The 22,979-nt window shown below is 44.7% G+C and overlaps 1 protein-coding gene across 8 annotated transcripts in view; it reads left to right on the top strand.

Annotated features, from left to right (window-relative positions):
• The window catches only part of PLXNA1 (plexin A1), a 508,150-nt gene that overhangs the window by 29,047 nt on the left and 456,124 nt on the right, over positions 1-22,979 (top strand). Inside the window, exon 1 of one of the 8 annotated variants that reach the window (XM_068253086.1) lies at positions 3,182-3,286. The exons of the other annotated variants lie outside the window; for them this stretch is intronic. The gene's annotated coding sequence lies outside the window, so the exon portion shown is untranslated. Of the gene's footprint in view, positions 1-3,181; positions 3,287-22,979 lie in introns of those variants that run through there. 8 annotated transcript variants of the gene reach the window in all.

Genomic DNA, 22,979 nt, shown 5'->3' with positions numbered 1-22,979 from the left:
TGTTAACCGTACGTCTGCTTCCATGAGAGCAGGAAGTAGACACACAGCAGATGTATTGCAGGGTTTGTATCAGCTGTAACAAAGAAATGTTTTTTCTGTAAATGTCATTATGATGTTGCTCATCTTTTAGAGCAGAGAGGAAGTTCTGCAAAACTAAAAATCTGTATACTAACACTTTGGACTCTCGGTTACTTTGTGTGTTTAGTATGAATGGAGAAGTTGGCGTAGTTTGATTTTTGTTGTGATCATTTTGTAGCTGTTTACAAAGTATGTTGCCTGAAGATAAAATATAACCTTTTTTACTAGAAGGCATTATGAGTTTCCTCAGGTAATGAACCTTCCGCACCTCTGCCTTCCTGATTGTTATCCAGCTCACACCATCTCTCACACCCAGTTCTCAGGTGCTGCTCGGCTTCCGCTCCGGCTCATCCGCATGCCTTGCTTTGTTTAGAGAGCCTCCGCACCCCCACGTGGGTGAAATGACTTGACTGGCCTTGACATGCACGCAGACACAACACCTGCATTTACCTATCTGTGGCGGCCGTGCGCATTCCACGGGAAAATATGTGAAAACCTTCCATGCTCGCCACCTGTCTAACCTTCTCAGGGCCTGGAGGGGCTGTGGGGGCCGTGTGCTCCACATGCTGCCCTCCCAGGTGGTGATGATGCACGCCTTGTGATTTTCTGCTTTTTGTAAAGCGCATTAGATAAGGTTACTCAGAAAATGTCAAGGGAAAGAAAGGCATAGGGGGGGGGGGGGGGGGGGGGGGGGGGGGGGGGGGGAAGTATCCTTGGAAATGTTCTGTTTAGCCTATTTTTAAAAGCCCTGTTTAGTTACAATTGTCTTAACTAGTTGGTCTCTTTTTCCACCCCAGCAGGCTAGAAAAAAAGAATCCTTTTAACCACTTAAGGACTGTAGGCTTTAGGTGCCCATACATTCACTCGATCTCCTGCCGAGAGTGAAATCCTTTACGCAAACATAGGCCGATCGGCCGATTTCCATCCAAAATCGATTGATTCCCTCGATCTGTCCAGGCGGAACATTTTGCTGGGTCAGGAGCGCGTCGTTAGCGAGGTTCGATTCGGTGACGACCGACACAGCAATAATCTCACCTGTTCCGCTGGCACGAATCCCCGGGTCCGTGCTGTCCCTTTCTACGGCTGGCCTTCTTCATCTTCACTTCCTGTCCCGTCCTGTGGAAATCGACCAGTGTATGGCTGCCTTTACACCCCACTTGTGACCAGGCTATTTTTCACAATTTAGGGCACTGCAGCTTTAAGGCCTCGCTGCAGGGTCCTACAGCTCAGCACGCAAGTGATTTCTCCCCCCCCCTCCCCCCACCCACCTTTTCTGCCCATCAACAGAGCTTTCTGTTGGTGGGCTGTGATCGCTGCTGAGATGTTTGTTTTTTTTTATAAATATTTATTTGTTTTATTTTTAATAAATATAGCTTTTTTTTTTTTTTATTTAATTTCCCTCCACCCCCACCAGCCAATCACAGTGATTGGCTGTCATAGGCATCAGCCTATTAGAGCCAATCGCTCCCGTGCCTCCCAGGGGGACTGCCGTGTCACACGGCTGCCCCCAGTACAGCATTGCTGTAGATCGCAGCGCTGTACAATGTGAATAGACGGCGCTGTCTAAAATTCTCCTAGCGGCGATCACCGCTGGGAGACTGATGATGGAGCGGAGCGTCATTCAAGCGGAGATGTGTGTGCGATCCCCTGCAATCTCCGCCTCAGGACTTCTTGCCAATTGCATTGAGTGGTCCTGGGACTTCCACCGCATCCATGCCACGTGGCGTGGAGCAGTTATGTCGTTAAAGGACACCTGAAGTTAAAGGGATATGGAGGCTGCCATATTTGTTTCCTTGTAAACAATACCAGTTGCTTTGCATCCTGCTGATCTCTTTGGCTGCAGTAGTGTCTGAATCACACACACACATGTAGCTAATTCAGTCAGACTTCAGTCAGAGCACCTGACCTGCATGCTTGGTCTGGAACTGCAGCTAAAAGTATTAGTGGCAAGTGATCAGCAGGACTGCCAGGAAATATGCATTGTTTGAAAGGAATCAAATATGGCAGCCTCCATATCCCTCTCACCTCAGAGGTGATTTAAAGCTTTAGCTGAGCAGTCGTCCTATAGCTTTGCCCAGCTCAGATTCTGGCTCTTCCTGTCCAGTACTGCTTTCTGGGAGTGATGTCATGGCTGAAGTGCCATGGCAGACAGAAGGGGGCACATGAGGTACAAGGGGGACATCTACAAGACGCTCCCTGGGTTTTGCCCTCTAAACCTAGGTGCTTCTTATAGTCTGGAGCATCTTATATTCCGAAATATACGTTTTTTTCTTGTAGCACTCCTTGAGGCTTCTGCACCTATCAGCAAGTTCTTTACACTGCTCTAGCTGTGTCAGGTTTGAAGGGTGCCTCCTCCAGACCTTATGTTTGACAACAGGACATGAAGAGAATATCTTCAGTGGTTTTAGCTTAATACTGGAGAGTTCAAACTAATTTAATGTTGTATGATTACAGACGAGTTCCCACTTCCTATTCTAGTGACTATTGTCACGGAAAACAGGAAGTGAGAATAGTTCAGTTAGAAGCAAGAAAGCATTAAAGACTTGGAGGATAACCAATGCATTGGTTTTGACAGGAAATTATAAAGTTTGCCTATTCCCCTCATAAGTATTGATAGATGTTGCAAGAGTAAGTTGGTCAAAACTTAAACTCCCTCAGTCTCTTTACTCCGTCTCTGTGCTTTGATCTCACAACTAGCTTGAGAAGTCAAGGCTGAAATTCAGAAATCTGGGCGCCTTTACATCCATCCTCTCAAGAGTTAACCTTCTAGGAAAAGTTTAAACTGGTTTGCAGAAGAGGTCCCCAGAATTTCCCTCTCTTTCCTGAGGGATGATCCAGAGCTTTACAACGGAACATATTTGTGCAGTGATGTCACCCGAGCAGCGTGTTTGTTTTGGTAATATTTAGGGATTGGCAGATGATTCTGATTAGCGAGGTAATTGGTTCGTGCCTTGGACGAGCTGGAGTCAGGCCGTGTGTCGCTCTAGAAAGGCGCAATTCCTTATGCAAGGCCACTGCTGTGGAACTACAAGTCAAAATCTATGCATTGCAGTGGTCGTGTTGTTCAACGTCAAGTCCCGTCACGTGCCGCTAGTCAGAGGCCTTCTGCTTTCACAGAAACGGTTGCCAGGCGTGAGGGATGAGCAAGACTCCAGGCGGTGGGTCTAGCCTGCACTATGACTGAATGCGATTGCCTCATGCTTGTTAGGTAATTTTTTTTTATTTCAAGCCATTAGGAAAGGAGGGACAATGGCTCATCATGTCTTTTTGGTATGGAAAGGGTGTGTTTCCTGACAACTGATTAGGAAAACGGGCCTAGAAGACGGATTGATTATTGATTCTGCTGCTATTCAGGCAGTTTCATTTCTTCCAGCAGTACAGTACATGATATACTATTTTTTTTCCCCACTCGTGCCTTGTTCATTGTTTTCCATTTGCAAGCACGCTGCCAAGGATATTCATTAAGCAACATGGCAAACCAGATTTCATCTGTTGTATTACTGGTTAATTAAACTTAATTGTAGCTGTAGGCTAGATTAACACAATTTTATTGTATACAAAATATGACGCTATCTTCATCAACTGATATGTTTACCAAAGTATGTTTCCACTGCTACTTGTTTACCAAAGCTGATATTTGCTGGGGTTTTTTTTTCCTTCTCCTTTTTTTTTCCCTTTTTCTCCTTTTTTTTTTTTTTTTCCTTTTTCTCCTTTTTTTTTTTTTTCTTGCTGGTGATGTCGGTACACTGAAGCCAAAACTTACCATTTTTAGTTTTGGAGTGAAAGGTTGTAAACGCAGATTTTCATGCCGGTCTCTTTCCCTGGTCTGAGTATTTTCTTATTGCTGACTCTACCCCACTGGGCAGTGACACTCTACCCCTTCTGTTAGTGACACTGAGGCAGATTTGTCATAACCACTGAAAGGAAAGTTGATGCAAAATTACCACAGTACTGAAGTGGAGGAGATGGCCAGTTAAAGTGTTCCTGAACTCTTGCACAGGATAGAAGGTAAACAGAGAGAAATGCACCCTGTATGTATTTAGAGATTTTAGCCTGTCTAAAGGTCCGTACACACGCCGGACTGGAGGCAACGACGGGTCCGTCACCACCTCCCGCTGGGTGGGCGGATCACTCAGAAACAGCCGTATCAGTCTGCAGACAGACTGTACACATGCCGGACTGTCGCTGGAACGCCCACCCAGCGGGAGGTGACGACGGACCTATCGTTGCCTCCAGTCCGGCGTGTGTACGGACCTTAACACCCGCCCCCCCCCCCCCTGGCATCTGTGACTAATCACAACTGTAATTTGATCTCTCAGCTGTGTCAGCTGGCTGCCTTGGCAGAGCAGATCATTTGTTAGGATGTTAACCCTATGTCTGCTTCCATGAAAGCAGGAAGTAGACACTGCAGATTTATTGCAGGATTTGTATCAGCTGTAACAAAAAATGTTTTTCTTTAAAGGTTATCATGCTGTTGCCTATCTTTAACAGCAGAGAGAAAGTTCTGAGTTCAGGTCTGCTTTAGGCTGGTTTCATAGTGGGACGTTAAAGTCCCACGTTACAGCAGCCAGTAACGCAGCCTAACTCACAGCACTGTAAAATCAACTGTGCTGTTCACAGTGCACACGTTGCGTTACATTGTAACGCAGCACGTTTAAACAAAGTGCTGCATGCTGTACGCTATACTGGGCTAAGCCACGTTAGACTGTTTGCACATGCTCAGTAATGTTGGAGGAGGAGGTCTCCCCTCCTCCTCCATGGCCAGCCACATGGCTAATTAATATTCACTGCACTGTGGAGACTCCTGGTAGGAATGTAGTGTTGTCCGGATCATGAACGAATCGTTCATTTGATCCGGATCTTTTTTGTGAGTCGAATTATCCGGATCATCACAATGAAACATTCGGCTCACAGTGGATGTCTGTCTGGAAGAAACTGGAACATACAGAATGTACAGTGCAGGGAAAGTCCTGTCCTGCTAGTCTTTCCACCCAGTCTGCTTCCCTAGTAAAATGATTCAAATGATTCGGTTCAAGGATCTGGATCTTTCCAATGATCCGATTCAAATGATCCGAATCCTTAAAAAGATCCAGACTTCCTATCACTAACCTGGTGGGGCTGCTTTGAGGGCTGCATAACGCAGCTCAATCTGACGTCCAACTTCACCACCATACGTTGCGTTGGGGGCACGTTATGCGACCTTAACGTCCCCTAAAACACAACGTCATGGTGGGAAAGAGCCCTTAAAGGATTCTGTCTGGTCACAATGATTATTTGCTCCCCATCTGCACCTGTTTTGCCCCAGTTTGGCTTCAGTTTTTTTCGTTGGGTCTGTTTTTTCTTTATTATAAATGGACCCCATTGTCTCTGCAACAGGAACAAACATTGCAAAATTGACCTGTCAGCGTTTCTAACCCTTCCCCGTTTTGCCCAAAACTGAAATAAAATCTAGCTGGAGTTACACTTTGAGCCATTTATGTGTGTAGAAAACCATATTTTGTAGCACAAATGGTGCCAGTGATAGATGGTAAGTATTCCTGTAGTGCGACTTAGCTGAGAGCGTTGCGGACACCTTAACTGCCTCCTCCAGTGTTGGCTCTTATTTATAGCGTGTTAGTGAATCCAGCATTTTACTTTCGGCCTTGTGAGAACTATGAAGTTTGCAGCCGTAGTTGTGTTTGTGTCGGTAACAATGGCTCGGTGTGTAAGTCACAGAGCTGTAAAACGATCTCGCAAGTAACCTGGGCACAGAGCTGGCGTTCTCCTGGGAAGAGATTTTGTGAAGTGATGGCTGTGCTTTGCTGGTAGTATGAAATATTTAGCACCTCTCTGGTGCTCCTGTGACGCCCCCCCCCCCCTCCTCCTCCGACTCTACGGCTGACGCTGCTAATCTGAGGTGTGTACGGGGCCCGCATGCCTGTCATCAGCATCCATTATTAACGTGTTTTTTCCTTCACTCTACAAACAGTGATAGTTCTTCTCTGAAGAGCCAAACTTCTCACCATTAACTGCATCCTCTGCTGAAAGCATTTGTTCATTTTGAGGTGCAAAACAAGGCCGCCATCTAACCTATAAATTATTTTTGGGGCCTATTTAAAGTATATTTTAGGAAGTCTCTAGTAGCAAGGTAAAGTTTGGGTTTAAAAATGAGTTTCTTCTACTGTCTTTATTACCTGTTGCAAAATCAATACAAATTATTGAAACACAAAAATGAGTTTCTCACCTGAGCCAGATCTCCAGCTGCCAACTGTAGCGGACAGTGCAGTTTCTGCTCCAGTGGTGTGCTGGGGTCTGGAACAGATGTGTTTTCACCAGAGATGCGTTTCTATGGGAAATGCAGCTGCTTGTCTGGAGAAATCGTGCAGGTCGTGAGTTTGCGTTGTTCTTACCGCAACAAATCACACGGATCCATTGCGGATGCAGGAACTGTCAATACTTCCCCTATAAATTAATCAGTTCTGCCCACCATACTGTTTGTTCCTGCGTCCATGTAAGCCAATACCTCCCTTGAGGGATGTTCCTGTATGCTGGGTGGCAGGGATATTCCTTCAGGGTACGCTGAGGCTGTGGTACAGAGGCAGCCTAGCAGCCCTTAGGCCCACTACCTTGGGCCCACTACTGGCTATTTTGAGGGATTCTGTTCTGGCTTTCTGTTCCGCAGTTGTTCAAGGTGAGAAAGTTGGAAGGTGTTGTGCCATTCTACACTCCCACTTTGGTTTTACCTGCAGTTCCATTGGTGTTAAAACGGGGCTCTTTTTCCCGTAAGTTGGAGTGCTCAGCAGCATGAAGGGTGGTTTTTGGCAAGACTTCTTACCTGAAGAATAGAAACACTGGTGACAGGAGGCTGGCTTGGTCTTCCTGGCAGCATTGGCATTCAGCGTTGGTGGTTAGGGGACAGGAGATGGTCCAGCATGTGACACCGGTATCAGTTGCCTAGCCCTCATGTGCATATATCCTGCTGGTCTACTGGAAGGCGTTACTTATTGGCAGCTCAGCTTCCTCTGTCTTTCTGAAAAAAAAAAAAAATGGTATGCATTCGTTTTTATATGGTTTACTTGTGTTTTTTTCCCCTCCTGTGAGAGACCTATGGAAGCTGCCATATTTATTTACTTTTGAACAATGCACATTGCCTGGCTGTCCTGCTTAGCCTCTGCCCCTATTACTTTTAGACATACACCCTGAACAAGCTTGCAGATCAGATGTTTCTGACAAATATCTGAGAAGATTAGTTGCATGCTTGTGCTTGTTTCAGGTGTTTGCTTCAGAAACTACTGATGCATGGAAGACCAGCAGGACAGGCAGACAACTGGTATTGTTTGTTTAAAGGAAAATACATATGGCAGCCAGCATATATCTCTCACTTCGCTTTCCTTTTAAGCCTATAGTGAAGTATTCAGTCAGTAGAGTGAATTTCAGGCAATTTCAGTGTTGTGGAACGCTACAGCCATCCTGTTATTTATTTGTCCAGCTATATCTGTCCAGCTTGCTGGCTCAGCGTATCAGATTTACTCCTAAGACCAAATATCCCCCATTGATACCCGATACATGGCCTAGTATTGGAATACACTTCTACAGTTAAGGCAGCCATACACTGGTCGATGTGCCATCAGATCGACCAGCTGACAGATCCCTATCTGATCGAATCTGATCAGAGAGGGATCGTATGGCTGCCTTTCCTGCAAACAGATTGTGAATCGATTTCAGCCTGAAACCGATCACAATCTGTTGTGGTGGTGCTGCCGCCGCTCCCCCCGCCGGTATACATTACTTGAGGCTGGCTCCCGGGCGTGATGTCCCCGTCATGTGGCACCTCCGGCTCCGGCATCCGCATAGAACTTAAGCTATCACACCAGTGACAGCGGAAGTTCAAATAGAGCGCCCTCTAGTTGTACTTCCGCTGTCACTGGCATGACAGCGGAAGTTATACGAGGATGCCAGAGGTGCCATGACGGGAGCAGTGACGGACGGGATGCCCGGGAGCCAGCCTCAGGTAATGTATACCTGATCGGATCGGCCGCCGCTAGCGACGCGCTCCCTACCCGCGGGCGATCGAGGGTAATTTCCCGCACGGCGCGATCGACGGACCGATCCGATTTCGGGAGGAAATCGGATCGGCGGGTGCGTGTTGCGCGAACGATTGGCAGCAGATTCGATCCCAGTGATCGAATCTGCTGTCGAAACTGCCGCAAATCGGGCCAGTGTATGGCCACCTTTACTGTCAACACTGCAAAACCTGACTTGCAAGGCCCATCACTCACAGCTGCATCAGCGGCTCAGAGCCTTTCATTGAGGTTAGAGGAGACGGCTGAACAATTGGATCTCACATGCACGACTTAAGGCAGCCATACACTGGTCGATGTGCCATCAGATCGACCAGCTGACAGATCCCTATCTGATCGAATCTGATCAGAGAGGGATCGTATGGCTGCCTTTCCTGCAAACAGATTGTGAATCGATTTCAGCCTGAAACCGATCACAATCTGTTGTGGTGGTGCTGCCGCCGCTCCCCCCGCCGGTATACATTACCTGAGGCTGGCTCCCGGGCGTGATGTCCCCGTCATGTGGCACCTCCGGCTCCGGCATCCGCATAGAACTTAAGCTATCACACCAGTGACAGCGGAAGTTCAAATAGAGCGCCCTCTAGTTGTACTTCCGCTGTCACTGGCATGACAGCGGAAGTTATACGAGGATGCCAGAGGTGCCATGACGGGAGCAGTGACGGACGGGATGCCCGGGAGCCAGCCTCAGGTAATGTATACCTGATCGGATCGGCCGCCGCTAGCGACGCGCTCCCTACCCGCGGGCGATCGAGGGTAATTTCCCGCACGGCGCGATCGACGGACCGATCCGATTTCGGGAGGAAATCGGATCGGCGGGTGCGTGTTGCGCGAACGATTGGCAGCAGATTCGATCCCAGTGATCGAATCTGCTGTCGAAACTGCCGCAAATCGGGCCAGTGTATGGCCACCTTTACACTGGTATTTGTGTCCACTTTAATTGGTGTGAAAGTTGAAAACTGAGATTTCAGTCACAGGAAGATGAGGTGTTTTTTTTTTCCTTAATGGAAACACAGTTTTAAATCAGGAAAAGCCGACCCTGATGTAATTTACTAGAAGGAGTGAAATGAAGGTAATACATGAAGCTGTATTTACATCCAGCTCCCAGTCTTATATGGGAAGGTGGCCTTTCATCAGGCAACTTGGCGGCCGATCGACCATCCAATTCGATTAATATAATTGTATCGGATGAAAATAAATTGGTGCTGCCAAGTGCACGCTCAACAGACAATGTGAGGAACTTCAGGATGAAATTGGACACATAAGTTGAACGCACACGCTGCATGATGTTGGGCTGACTTGCTTGATCAGGTGCGCGGTGGTAACGGCGAGCAATTTTTGGACGGTTGACGAACTCCACAAAACCCCCGACACTAACATATCCCCCCCCCCCTTCCCGGGGGGGGGGGGGGGGGGGGGGTGACATTTAACATTAGGAGATAGCACTGGGGAGGCGAGGCCGTCGGATGTGGCGTCTAATCAGATTCAATTAGAGAGAGATTCGTCTCTTGAATGAAGTTGCCCATCATCGCTAGATGTACAGCTAGCTTTAGGCTCTGTACACACATCCAGTTTTAATCAGCGGATGACTGGCCAATTGTATCACCTCCACATAGTATGAGAGCCAACAGATTTAGAATACTATGAACAGATAGTGTAGGTAAGCTCTCATGCTACATGGAAGTGGTAAAATTGGCCAATCATGTGCCGTCGCCGGGGGGGGGGGGGACACAGAGGCATGTCATCGACCAGGGAACACGCCTCCATGTCCCATCTGCACTCCCTGCTCCACCTCGGGTACACTTTTTAAGCTCAACTCAAGTAGAATAGGAAACTTGCTTTACACAGACGGCTGTAAAAAAAAAATAAACTCAGAGGAGATTCTATCCTTTGCTAAAAGATTTGTGTTTTTGCCTGGAATTGGATTTTAATGTGAAAAGCGAATTAACAATTTAAGAAAGTTCATTGGTACGCGTGATCAATAAATAGTTAATCCCTTTGTGTAAGGTCTTAGCGTAGGTCAGATGGCTTGCTTTTAACTGCAGTGTGTTAGACTGAATATAATATAACATTTGAAGCATTAAAAGGAGATTTCGGGAACGGAGAAAGAAACAGGAGGAAAAAAAATCTTCAAAGCCGCAGTTGCTTCGGGGAAAGCACTTTTATTTGGTAATGGATGCTAGCGTTAGGGGAAGGTTTTGTAAAAGCAGCAAGTAATGGGCCCTCTTTATACTGATACTCTGTTATTCCACAGGCTCATCAAAGACACCAAATACTGTGTTTTTTTTCATTTTTATTTTTTTATTTTTTTAAGAATTCTTTTCACATGTAAGAGAGACCAAATGAAATGGATGGCAACATAAACTCGGAAAAATGACTTTTTCGCATCCTTGGACCTGAGAAAATGGCCTCACTCTGTCTCCTCTCTACTGACGATTAACTCTCCTGTGTCAGCCTGCAACTGAAAGATGGCCAAGCCAATGACTGCATGGCTTACCCATAATTCACTTCTGCAGCTGCTTGACATTCCTTGTGTGTAGCCAGTTGTGGTATTTATCTCTCTCTTTGCATTGGTGGAAGGGGAATCCAGGCCAGATTTGCTACTATTTGGTAGAATTAGCAGTAGCCATTTTCACATCTTTAGTTTGCTTTAATGAAAAATGAGCAGTGCTGCCAGGCAACTAGTATTGTTTAAAAGGATAAAAATATGGCAGCTTCCATATACCTCTCACTTTAGGTTTCCTTTAAGGCATTCTTATAAAAATGGCAGTGTTTTCAGCTGATTGACCCTTTTTTTGAATGTACTTTTCTGGCAGTCAGATAACTGCCACCTTAATAAATGATGGCAATGTAAACTAGCTTTCCATTTCAGTCTGCTACAATTTCCCAGAGCTGAATGTGAGATCAAATTGCACCTTTTTTTTGCAACCATAGCAACGATAACGTTTGGAATACAGATTGCCCATAAACTCCAACGTTTTTGCAGGCATCCCCTGTACACGTACCCACGACGGGATGTTCGGGGAACCTCTATTTAGGCGGTAGGGATCGTAAACACGATCTTTTAGTTGACAGAGTAGAGCCAACACTGTACAGATGCGTCCTCAACCACCTGGCTAGTGATGCATTTGTTTCTATGTGGGAGTGGGGCGGAGGGAGAAAGAGCAGCTTGTGACAGAGCTGATTCCAGCGGTCGATAGAGCAAGGAGAACAATCTGATCGGGTGTCGGCATGCCAGATGTTAAGCAGATATTGTGTAGCTGCTGTACACAGAGCCGGGACAAGGTCCTCCCAGCACCCAAGGCTGAGACACCAAAGTGTCGTCCCCCCCCATTCCTCACAGCCGTCACACACTGATCACTAGTAGACTAAGAGGCGCCCCAGGCCCCCCCCCCCCCCCCAAAACACCTTAATCTTCTATCTGACTTGCAGTCACTGCCATGTATCCCCTTTTCTTATTTCTCTTTGCTTCAAACACAATAGGGGAATGATAGCTGAGTGAGTTGTGCGCCCTCCTACTCTGCGCCCTGAGGCTGGAGCCTCTCTCGCCTCGGCCCTGGCTCTACACACACTGGTCTGACTCCTGATTTTTGGCCCATGGCAGTTGTTATTGTCTTCTATGGCTGCCAGCATCTGTATTTTGCTCAATTGGCTAAACAGTGCAGCATATTGTTGCTTATTTTCAAGACTTGGACTAATCCGTTGATTAGCCGTAAACTTGACACTCCTATCTGACACTTTTTCTATAAAGGAGGGACCAGGCCTGTGTCTGCAGAAACTTTGGCGGTTTTAGGCAGACTGCGTTTTAAACGCGTGCATTATCCACAATCACCTGCCGGCAGAAAATCTGGGAATCGCAGGCGGCGTGCTATGTTATTTTGCCGGACCTAATTTTTTAGTCATTTAGGCATTGCGAATGGGAGATTGCAAAGCACATCCCATAGAGAATCAATGTGTGAACGTTTTGACAAGTGTGGTCCCTATCTCATATTTCGAAATATATAGAACTGACCTGAATTCAATGCATTTTCCTCAACCAAAGTTGAATGGGCCTTTCAAACTCCTCAAAGCTGCCTGTGGCTGTTAGTGACAGGATTACTCGCAGGTATGTCTGTCTGTTCTCTGCTCATCGGGTCTGATGCTGGGTACACACTGAGATTTTCTGGTCGATTTACTGTCGGATCGATTATTTCCAACATGTCCGATTTGCTTTTCGATCGATTTCCAAGCATTTTCCGATCGATTCCCGTGCACTTTAATAGGAAAGCGATCGGAAAATGCTCGGAAAATGATCGGAAAGCAAATCGAACATGTTGGAAATAATCGATCTGACAGTAAATCGACCAGAAAATCTCATAGTGTGTACCCAGCATAATGCCTAGTACACACCATACAATTTTCTGTAAGATTTACTGTAATTAATTATTTTCTGTAAAGTACTGGTAGAGACTGGTCATTATCTCTGGTGCATTGTCTTCTGTTTATCTCCTGCTGAGTAGAGCAATGCCTAATTGCTAGACAGATAGATCAGTGTTCTCCCCAGGCTCTTTTAGCCGGGTGCTCCCCCCGGCTAGTTTTGGTGAGCACCCGGCTGTCATCGGCTCACCACCTCCTATGCTGTAAGCAGATTTGTGCACAGAAGCACCGGTCCTGTATTCTCTCATCGCGCCCCACCCGGCTACTATTTCATGCCACCCGGCTACTATTTCATGCCACCCGGCTGGAAAAAATTTCTGGGGAGAACACTGTAGATGGTTAGATATATAATTTCCAACTTCTTGGAAATGATCTATCTAGCAGGTAAATCTAACAGAAAATCTTACAGAAAATGGTATGGTGTGTACTAGGCATAATGAACATAGGATGTCTGTCTGCTCTCTGCTTATCAGGTCTAATGATCATCGGATCTGCTCTTTGCTTATCAGGTCTAAAGATCATAGGATCTGCTCTTTGCTTATCAGGTCTAAAGATCATAGGATCTGCTCTCTGCTTATCAGGTCTAATGATCATAGGATATCTTTCTGTTTTCTGCTTATCAGGTCTAATGATCATAGGATATGCTCTCTGCTAATCAGGTCTAATGATCATAGTTGTTTGTAATTCATCTTTCCTTCCTGTGCCCAGATCACTGCTCATTAGATGTATTGTTCACATAGCAGATGCGACCTGTAAGTAATCCTGTAACACACACGGTCATATAAGGAGAGCAGGGGAAGCTGTCGCTCCTGTCGGAAAGCCTACAGCAGGGCTTGTGTACAGCACTATGTGTATAAATGGCTGGGAATTGTAAATAATAAGCTGAAACACTCCTCACATCTCATCAGAGTAGAAGGATCACTTGTTCATTATTGGTCAGTGGGCAGTTTCAGATTGAATTGGCATAACTAGAAGCACACTTCTCAGTTAATGTGCTACTTATACGCAAGTGTGGTATAAATGATTTAAAATAAGGTGCAGATCAATAATGCAATGTTCTTGCATAGCTGATTTTGGATGTGTTTTAACAGAATAGGAAAAAGCTGGCATTTGACTCAGTGTGCACTACAGAATTATTGGTCATTAGTCTACTCTTCTATACTCAAGCAACAAACCCATTTTCAATAACCGCTGCCCAGAACATTTTGTGTTTGTGAAAAAGGGGTGGGGGGAGACCAAGTGAACAGTCTAGATCTGTTTTTAGTGGCATCAGGAGACACCATAGATTATTGTAAATGATAAAATAATTCCTGAGAATTTCACATGAGGAAATAGACTAGTTCAAAACTATTCAGATCTGTCAGATTTTTGCTGCCTACTGTAAGTGACAGAGACATTGGAGAAAAGTATTTTTTGTACTGCAGTTTAATGTGGAAGAAATATACATCTTATATGTATGTATACACATGCATTTTAATCTCCTTGGCGGTAACTCCTAGCTACAGTCAGGGCGGAAAACCGCAGCTCAGAGTGGTAACCCCGACCTGCACTCGGGGTAGCCGCCAGGGACTGTGCGCTGCGGGCGTTTCAACTCACCTCCCGGGGGATCCTGACATCTGCCACCATTCTTCTTCCAATCCTCCGAGGCTCTGCTTCCCCCTGGTGAGATTGCCGTCTGTCGTCATGATGACAGCTTGCAATCTCACTTTAGGGTTGCAGCGCCACCCGGAGAATGGAGGGAAAACTGCAGCGCTGGAACCCAATGAGGTGAGTATGAAAAAAATTGTACTGCTTTTAAACCCTAAAATCAGAAGGAATCATACCGCCAGGGAGGTTATATTTTACATTTGTGAAAGTGAAAATCATTCTGAAATGCTGTGAATTCTCCTCTTTCTGTGCAAAGTGCTGACATCACCAGCGACTTGTCAGGTCCCTTGCAACAGACCTCGTGCATAGAGAGGAGCAGCAGTGGAAACACCACTTTAGTGTAGTCAGCAGGTCTGTTATTTTAACCCCAATGCCCATAGCATCTTATTTATGTGAAATCTGTGTTCAGTAAAGGATTCTGTTGAAATGTATATATTGCATGTGTTACTCCTATTTCATGCCTTATCCAATGTTTAGGCATAGCACTCTCCTTTAAATACCTATGCATATTGTAGATCCTTTGTATCACTCACGTCACACATCTGAATGATCACTATTGAATGCGGAATGCGTCAGTTTGTCACAAGGACAGATACGCCTCCAGTCTTTCATGGAAATGCAGAGATTTGCATCTGTGTGGCCATATTTAGACGGAAAAAGAAAAAAAAGGAAAAGTTTGTGTTCCGCAAAGTTATTGATGAAGAATTGTTAATTAACATGGCGTCCCCTTCCTGAAGACGTATTAATTGGATTTCCAATCCGGGTGTGTGTTCCAGGCAGCTAATGAGCTGGGACGGAGGCTGATCAATGGTCCCTTGATAGGGCTGAATAGAAGGAGGGTGATCGCGGCAGACAAAAGTGACGATGGCGCTAATGATAGAGCAGCTCGGCCTATTGTGAGGGAAAAGCTACTGTGTGGCTTTCCCAGCTGCGCTTGTTCCAAGATGATTGAACAGCTGGATTTTTGCATATTTTGATCGTCTTGCCCGGGTGTGCGACTAGCAAATTGTCACCTGACAAACAATGGATAAAAATAGCTACTTCACCCTTCTACCCCTGATTTCTGTCCTAGGATTAATCAGGAGATTGTCAGATCCCTTTAAAGACACCCGAGCGAATAAACAATTGTATCTATCTTCCTTTTCCTAAAAATGACTTTTTAAGATCTTTCACAGTTTTATTTTATATTTAAAGAGAAACGTCTACCAATAATTGAACTTTATCCCAATCAGTAGCTGATACCCCCTTTTACATGATAAATCTATTCCTTTTCACAAACAGACCATCAGGGGGCGCTGTATGGCTGATATTGTGGTGAAACCCCTCCCACAAAGAAATTCTGAGTACGTACTCTTGGCAGTTTCCTGTCTGTGAACCCTGTTGCATTGTGGGAAATAGCTGTTTACAGCTGTTTCCAACTGCCAAAACAGCAAGCAGCAGCTACATCACCTGCCAACAGTAAAAATTTCACCTTGTAATAAATGTCTGAATATAAATCAGGGATTTAAAATATTTTACAATGGGCAAACACTGACTAATTCATTTACCGTATACATAATTATTGTAAAAATGAAGCACTTTTTTATTACATTATTTTCACTGGAGTTCCTCTTTAAATCCTCTTTTTAATTTTTTATTTTTTTTTTTATTTTTTTTTACTGTTGATTTTCTTCATTGAAGTATGCCAGAGCTAAAATTGATAAACTATTGACCCTTTTTATCTTTTTCCTGCTCTCAGAAGCCATTTTCTGCTAGGAAAGTGTTTTATAGTTGGTTTCTTATCAGTGAGGGTCACACTGTAGTCACTTCCTGTCTGAGTCAGCCACTTACATACCTGATATTTAACTCTTTCAAGCAGAGAAAGAAATAAAGGAACACAGCATAGTTATTTATGTCACATGTCATCATGTCACATGTCTCTTCGGGTATCCTTTAAAGTGAACCCGAAGTGAAAATAAACTGAGATAAATAATTTTATTTATCTTTCTACTCCTAGAAATTACTTTGTGTCCCAGGATTTTTTTATATTTAAAAATGTACAAAGTTGGTTGAATGTTTTACTGTCTGTAATCAGTGGCAGGCTATTAAGTGTCCCCGAGTTAGAAAAAGGTCAATAGTTCATGTATTTTATTTCCTCCTGCCCTCAGTAGTTGTATTTTGCCAGGAAAACTTTAATGGATGTTATTTGCTTATCAGTGACGGTTACTATATTCCCAATAAGGTACCAACAAGGCAGAAGCTGTCACTTCCATGCCTAAAAATTAACTCTTTAAGGCAGCAAAATAAGTCATGTAAAACAGCCTAGTTATATATGTTTTATACTATGCATACTGTATACATGTTAATCTCATCATGTCACATATCGCCTAAAACTTTTTAAGTAAACACGAACATAATGTACTATCAATTTAATTTGTCACGTGCCGGGATCGCCCTTGGTCCTGTGGTTAACAATAAGGGGCCCAAAGGCTGTCCTGATGCTTCACTGGGCAATACCTAAACACTTTCTGTGTTTGAGAAGAAGAGGTGTCTGTACTAGGGGGCGACAGTGTGGCTGCTGCAGTGGAGTAAGCAGAAAACCAATGGACTTGGTTGCTGATTTTTTTTCCTAAACAAAAATCAGGTCTGGCTAGATTTTTGAGCCAGGAACAGCCTAGGTGGGAGTAGCGTGTGGCTTACTGCAAGTGACAAGATGTAGGAGTGATATCGCGGCTATTGGGATTCAGTGTAAAAGGGGGAGGAGTCAGAACAGTGCAGAATATTGTCAGCAGCACACTGCTAGCTTAGTTACGAAGGGAGTGTTATTTAAAAGAATACCGAGGTGACATGAGATGTACAGTGGCATGCGCTCAAATAACTATGCTGTGTTCTTTTTTCTCTTCTCTGCCTAAAAGAGTTAAACATCAGGTATGCAAGTGACAGTTTCTGACTAGTCTGGATCTGGTCGGACTATAGTGTAACCCTCACTGATGAGGAATTATAGCCATAAAAAACTGTCAGCAAATGGCTTCTAGAGTAGGAGAGTGATAGTCAAAAGTTCATAGAGTTCCATGAATGGAAGTACGAATGAATGGAAAGGAAAAACTTAAAGTAGATTTAAATGTAAAATAAAACTGTGGGATGACTAAAAAGTCATTTTTAGGAGGAGGAGGATAGATACAATTGTTTATCTCATCAGTATATTTTCATCTCTGTATGCCTTTCAAAAGAAAAACAAATCCTAGAATTGGGCATGAAACTTCACCCCCTGCCATTTGACAACTCTGTGAATCCTATCTGTACTGCAGCTATTTCTGGATTGAGTTGTTTGAAGTGAATGTATCCCGGACATTGGCTGTGCACTTGCCTCGCTTCCACTTTGCAGCATCCTTCAGATCCACTTAGTCAAATGACCACAGGCTCCTAAAGGAGTATGTACCATTCAGCATTGCACACTGTATGGTCCCCAGCATGTGTGTGTCCCCGGCTTGCAACCACAGCACAAGCTAGTAGCCCAGATTTACTCTCGTAGTACGCCGAGCCTTGTATAGGGCACTGTTTACATTCTCCAGAGATGTGTAAAGATTGAGAAACGCTGATCTTACACAGGAGGAAACCCAGGATTACAGAAGCAATGCAGATAATTTTAGAAAGTTACTATTTGCAGCCACAGGCTGTGTATGTTTTAAAAATAGTCCTCAAAATGCCGGAGCAGCCGTCTAATTATATAACTGTGTTTAGCGCTGTGTGTGTGGCCTGTGTATGTGGCAGGGTGTGGCGAGGATACTTGCCTCAGGATCATTGTGCTACCGCTGTGTGTATCTGGCTATACCCCAGAGCTGACAATCATCTGCGCAGGGCCTGCAGGCGTTGCTATGGAGCTAATCTCAGCAACAAGTCATTTTAAACATTTAGCAGCTCTAGAGCTGAAGTTGTAAAGCGTAATATGGCTTCTTTCAGACTCTTAATTTGCTGCAGAGCTACATTTATCTCTCTGACAAGCTGCATGACTCAGTGATCTGATCTACACAATCTCCAATTTTGATTGGCCAATGGTTGGTCAATTTTACCACTCCCATGTTGTGATTTATGCCACCTTTTTATTTTGTACCTTTGAATTTATCAAGTGCGCAAGTTGAGGTGGTGGAGTAGCTTTTTGGTTTAAAGCATACCTGAACTTGGAAAAAAATAACCAAAACTAGACCATGACCTCAGTAGAGGGAAGTCTCTGGATAGTCCTAAGGCTAGTCTTACGCCCCTCCATTCCTGTACTGTTACCGTTTGAAGCGATTCTCCAGTATTGTTGAATATGATGTTTGTGACCATGCTGCTTTCTATCTGAGTGTGGCCGCACTGCACACGTGCAAAGTATGACCTACACCTGCATAGTGGTACAGAGACACCTGTGCACAGCGTTCTTCTTCTTTTTGTGCGAGCAGCTTTGTGCAACTGTACAGGAGCAAACCCTACTAGTGTCCGGGCTCGTACACTGAGGGAAGTGTGGGCCCAAAGAAGAGGGTCCCACCCTGCAGTGAAGGAGGATTGGGGAGTGACATATTCATTTTTATTTTATACACAAGATAGATGTTTCTTGGCTGAGACAGCCGGTTTAGAATCTAGTGTGTGAACAGTAGCCGCTGATGCCCCTGGTTGTGTTGGCGAGCATTCTGCCTGAAGGATGATCTTGGCCATGTGTAGGCCAAGGTCATTGTTCTCCTCACCCCGCCCACTTTATGACACTCCATCACGCACTGCACAATTTGGCCTCACTCCATAGTGATGTTTGTAAAGACTCAGAGGGGGCCGTTGACACCGTTTATCTCCAGCACCTAATGGGGAGTGGACAAAATGCTGTGATTTGAAGTGATTCAGTGAAATACAATAGTCAATGGCTGAATAAATCCAACTTGGTTGATTTGGTAATATGAAATTAGGGGATCGTCATTGTGCCAATCATAAATATTTATCAAAAGCTCGGACGAAGACAGAAGTGAAATATTTTTTTCAAATACATGGTAATGTTTTTTTTGAAGCGGCGTTGGAAACGTGTGTATGATTTTTATTGGCGATGATGGTCTGTGTCTGGAATGGGGCCTCGCCGGCCTGTCATGATGAATGTAATTATACCTAATCACAGCCACCTCTTGCCTCATCCTTCAGTGCTCCTGTGTGGTCAGTAGCGGAATAAGATTACCTTGAGCCCAGGGCTGTAATCAAGACTGAACGCCGGAGCGCAGCACACATGGGCTCAATAAAACTCCTATAATTACATAAATACATTTTCCTCTGCATGACGGAAAGGTGGCGATGACATGGCCTTCCTGAGAAAGCCTTAAAGGGACACGGTCATCGCAGAAGAAATGAAATCGCTCCCTTCAATCATCATTCATCAGTGCTGGATCACATGTTCTCTATCATAGGAGAACCCTTTTGAAGTTTATCTGTTTTGTCCTCCCATCTGTAGATGTTTGGTTATGACATCTGGTCTCTTATTCCTCCACACAAATCTCCATCTGATGTTCCCCTGAAGCATGAACTTGCTAAATCGTGTGCTGTAGAAGACAAAGCTCCTGTTCTACGGCAACGCCAACCTCAGATTTCTATGTTCTGATTGGTGTGAATGGGCCAGAACTCCTTTCAGGTTTTTTTAACGTCCCTGGCCTGATCCTGTGCAGGCACGAAGTGAGTGAGTGGATCTTTTATTAGTATATTTAGCTGCTGTCACTTAAATCCCTTATAGTGTTTGGTCAGGAGCCCCTCCATCAGCCACTTACAGCAGCACAGACAGCCAGAGCTTCAGGTTGTGATCCCTTCTCTTGTTTCCATCTCTCTCTGCCATCCTTGCAGAATGAGGAGCATGGTGATGCTAGTGAGTAGGGATGATCAATGAGATACAAATATTTCTGCGTTCATACAGCTTTATGTAAATCTTTATGCAAATATATGCAGCTTAAAAATGGACCAATCAAGTCACACACTCTAAGGCTTAAATTGATTGGCCAATTTTCAAGCTGCATATATTTGCATAGCAATTTACATAAATCTGCATGAATTTGGAAATATTTGCATTTCATTGATCATACCTACTAGTGAGTTGAGCAGCAGCAGCTATTACATGTAGAGAGCCAGGGATTGAAGCCCTGCTATGGCCAAAATTGAACAAGGCAAATGCCTATAGCAGTCAGGAATATAAACAGAAGTAAAGTAATCTGCAGAATACATGTTTCATGAGTCAGACATGCTGGGAACTGCATTATGACTTGCAATGACTAAAATATTATTATGATTACCTGCCGGGTCAGGTTGCTCTGATTCCCTTCTGGAGCGCCGTGTCTGACTTCTAGTGTGTAGCCCCACCCTGGACGTGGTACTTCTTCTTCCTCTCTCGGGTAGAGAAAGTGCCATGGCATTTTTCTGCAAGGGGCGCTGCTATGTGCTGGAAAAAGCCATCCACAGGCTTCCAGGAGTGATTGAGAACAAAAACAGCCTGCAGGTAGTTAAAACTTTTTGTTAGAGCTGGATCCATAGGCTGGTAAAATTAGATTGAATAGGCTCTTTAACTAAAATACTTGTACTGGCTTATTTATGTCTGGTTTATCATTTTGTTAATCCCCAAACTTACTGTAAATGGATTGATTATGGCAAATTCAAGTACCCCATCAACCCATCTCAAGTACCCCCAGGGATACGCGTGCCATGTGTTTAAAACCTAAGCTCTAATCAACTAACTTGATTGCTTGCCGAGTTTGTCTTCCATTTTGGGATTAATCAGGCTTCAACTTCAAATTTTTTAGCGCATTCCGCGCAGCACTTGCCTATAGCCTGAAACTGGGCGCTCACACCGGCCGTGCTTCCTGTGTTTGGCCATTGTTCTAACCATAGAGATCACAGCGGCATGATCTGACCTCTAGATAATCCGTCTGCTGGAGTGGGATATAAACATGAAGATTTGGGGAGGAGGCAGGGGAACCAGACTGCAGTGCTGTTTATCTTTAGAATGAGTGCAATGAGAAGAGGCTATTTAACCTGTCCAATCTTTCTTCCTCTAGCGGTCAGCTCTTGGTGCCTGTGGGCAGTCACAGGCGGGATATGATGTCTGATTAATAACGCTAACTTCTGAGATTGTAGATGAATCCTTTTCTCCTGGTCCTCAGCCACACTGGTGGCTTTGTGATTTGTGACACAGTAAAGCAATGAGCTGGCTGATGACCCTTTTGTAACTGATGAGCTTCTCTGGGTGATATCTGGGCTGCGGATCCCGGATGAGCAGGAAACGAGGCCATCCGGAGCAGTGCAACAGGAATCTCCATTCTATTTTTTCTCTTGGTTTTGTTTCCTTTGGCCTGGAGCTGCAGGCCGTCCCAAGGCCAGTGTACAGTGCTGTGCCCATCGCCCTTTGTTCCCTAGCTAAGCGGTCACAAAATCCTGACTGCATTTTGCTTTGGGGGGATCAAGACAGACAAATGCATTTCTCATGGTGGAGTCAAGGCAGGGGTCACACTTGAGAAATTCTGCAGCATTTTGCCACATACAAAAAAAGCATGCGGTATGTAATGTTGGCAGCAGGGGGGCGTAGTGGGCAGCACTCTCGCCTTACAGCGCTGGATCCCCAGTTCTCCATGGTGGTGAAGTATATGGAATTTTAATTATATGGAATAAAGGCTATGTTTTATCTGATGTGCGCAACCGCTTGTTCTTGGAATATAATTGCTGTGATGCCTATTGGGAAGTAGCACTCAGGTTGTATCCTGCAGTCCTGTGCATATATCCACTTCTCTTTTGTACGATGGATCCACAGTTCGATTCTCAGCCAGGGCACTATCTGCTCGGAGTTTGTATGTTTTCCCATTGTCTGCTTGGGTTTACTCCGGTCACTCCGGTTTCTTCCCACATCCCAAAACATACAGATAAGTTAATGGGTTTCCCGCTAAATTGGCCCTAGACTAGGATACATATGCACTACATGATACATTTATAGACATATTACTATGGTAGAGATTAGATTGTGAGCTCCTCTGAGGGACTCTGTACAGCACTGTGGAAGATGTCTGTGCTATATAAATACATAATGATAATGTCTGTAGTGCCGCTGCATTTTCCAAAGACACGTGATTCTGCAGAGTGTTTAATAATGATAATAATGATAATAAAAAAAAAATATGCAACCGTCACTACTATCCCGCACATTGCATGCATTTAGTCACTGAAATCAAGGGTTACTGTAAAAAAAAATGCATGCGTTTAAACACACACCAAACTGCAGAAATGTGTGGCAAACCACTGAAGTGGAATCGTCTGCAAAGTGTGATCCCTCCCGGTGGGTCTATTTCCACTTGTGCATTTTACGCAATCTGTGTTTCACATACATTTGTTCATTTTTTGCATGTTTTATGACCATTTTCAAAGCGTTTTTTCACATGGGTTTTGAAAATGGATAATGATTGAATGCAATTTGCATGAAGAATGTGGAAAACTAGAGCACAATGTGTTTTTCGCCGCACCACTGTGAATGTAGCCTCAGATTTTATGACTGTATGTGTCCATGTTGGACTGTATGTGTCCCTGTTGGAGAGATGACATCTGGGCTCTGGTGGCTGGCTGATGATGCAACTAGAACTGAGAAGAGGTCTCCATGTAGACATGGATGACAGCAATACTAACCTACCAGAGGGTGTAGTACTTTCCAGTAAAACCGCAAAAAGAAATCAATGGGGATGGAGTTCCCCTTTAAAAGCTGCGCTCCAGGATTATTGAGCCTGCAGGCTTTCCTCACAGCCTCAGTTGACCTCCCAGCAGGCCTGG

The sequence above is a fragment of the Hyperolius riggenbachi genome, chromosome 9 (assembly GCF_040937935.1).
Source record: "Hyperolius riggenbachi isolate aHypRig1 chromosome 9, aHypRig1.pri, whole genome shotgun sequence".
Classification (NCBI taxonomy): Eukaryota; Metazoa; Chordata; class Amphibia; order Anura; family Hyperoliidae; genus Hyperolius; species Hyperolius riggenbachi.
Note: the sequence above shows the minus strand (reverse complement) of the source record. Positions and strands in the feature narration are given on the sequence as shown.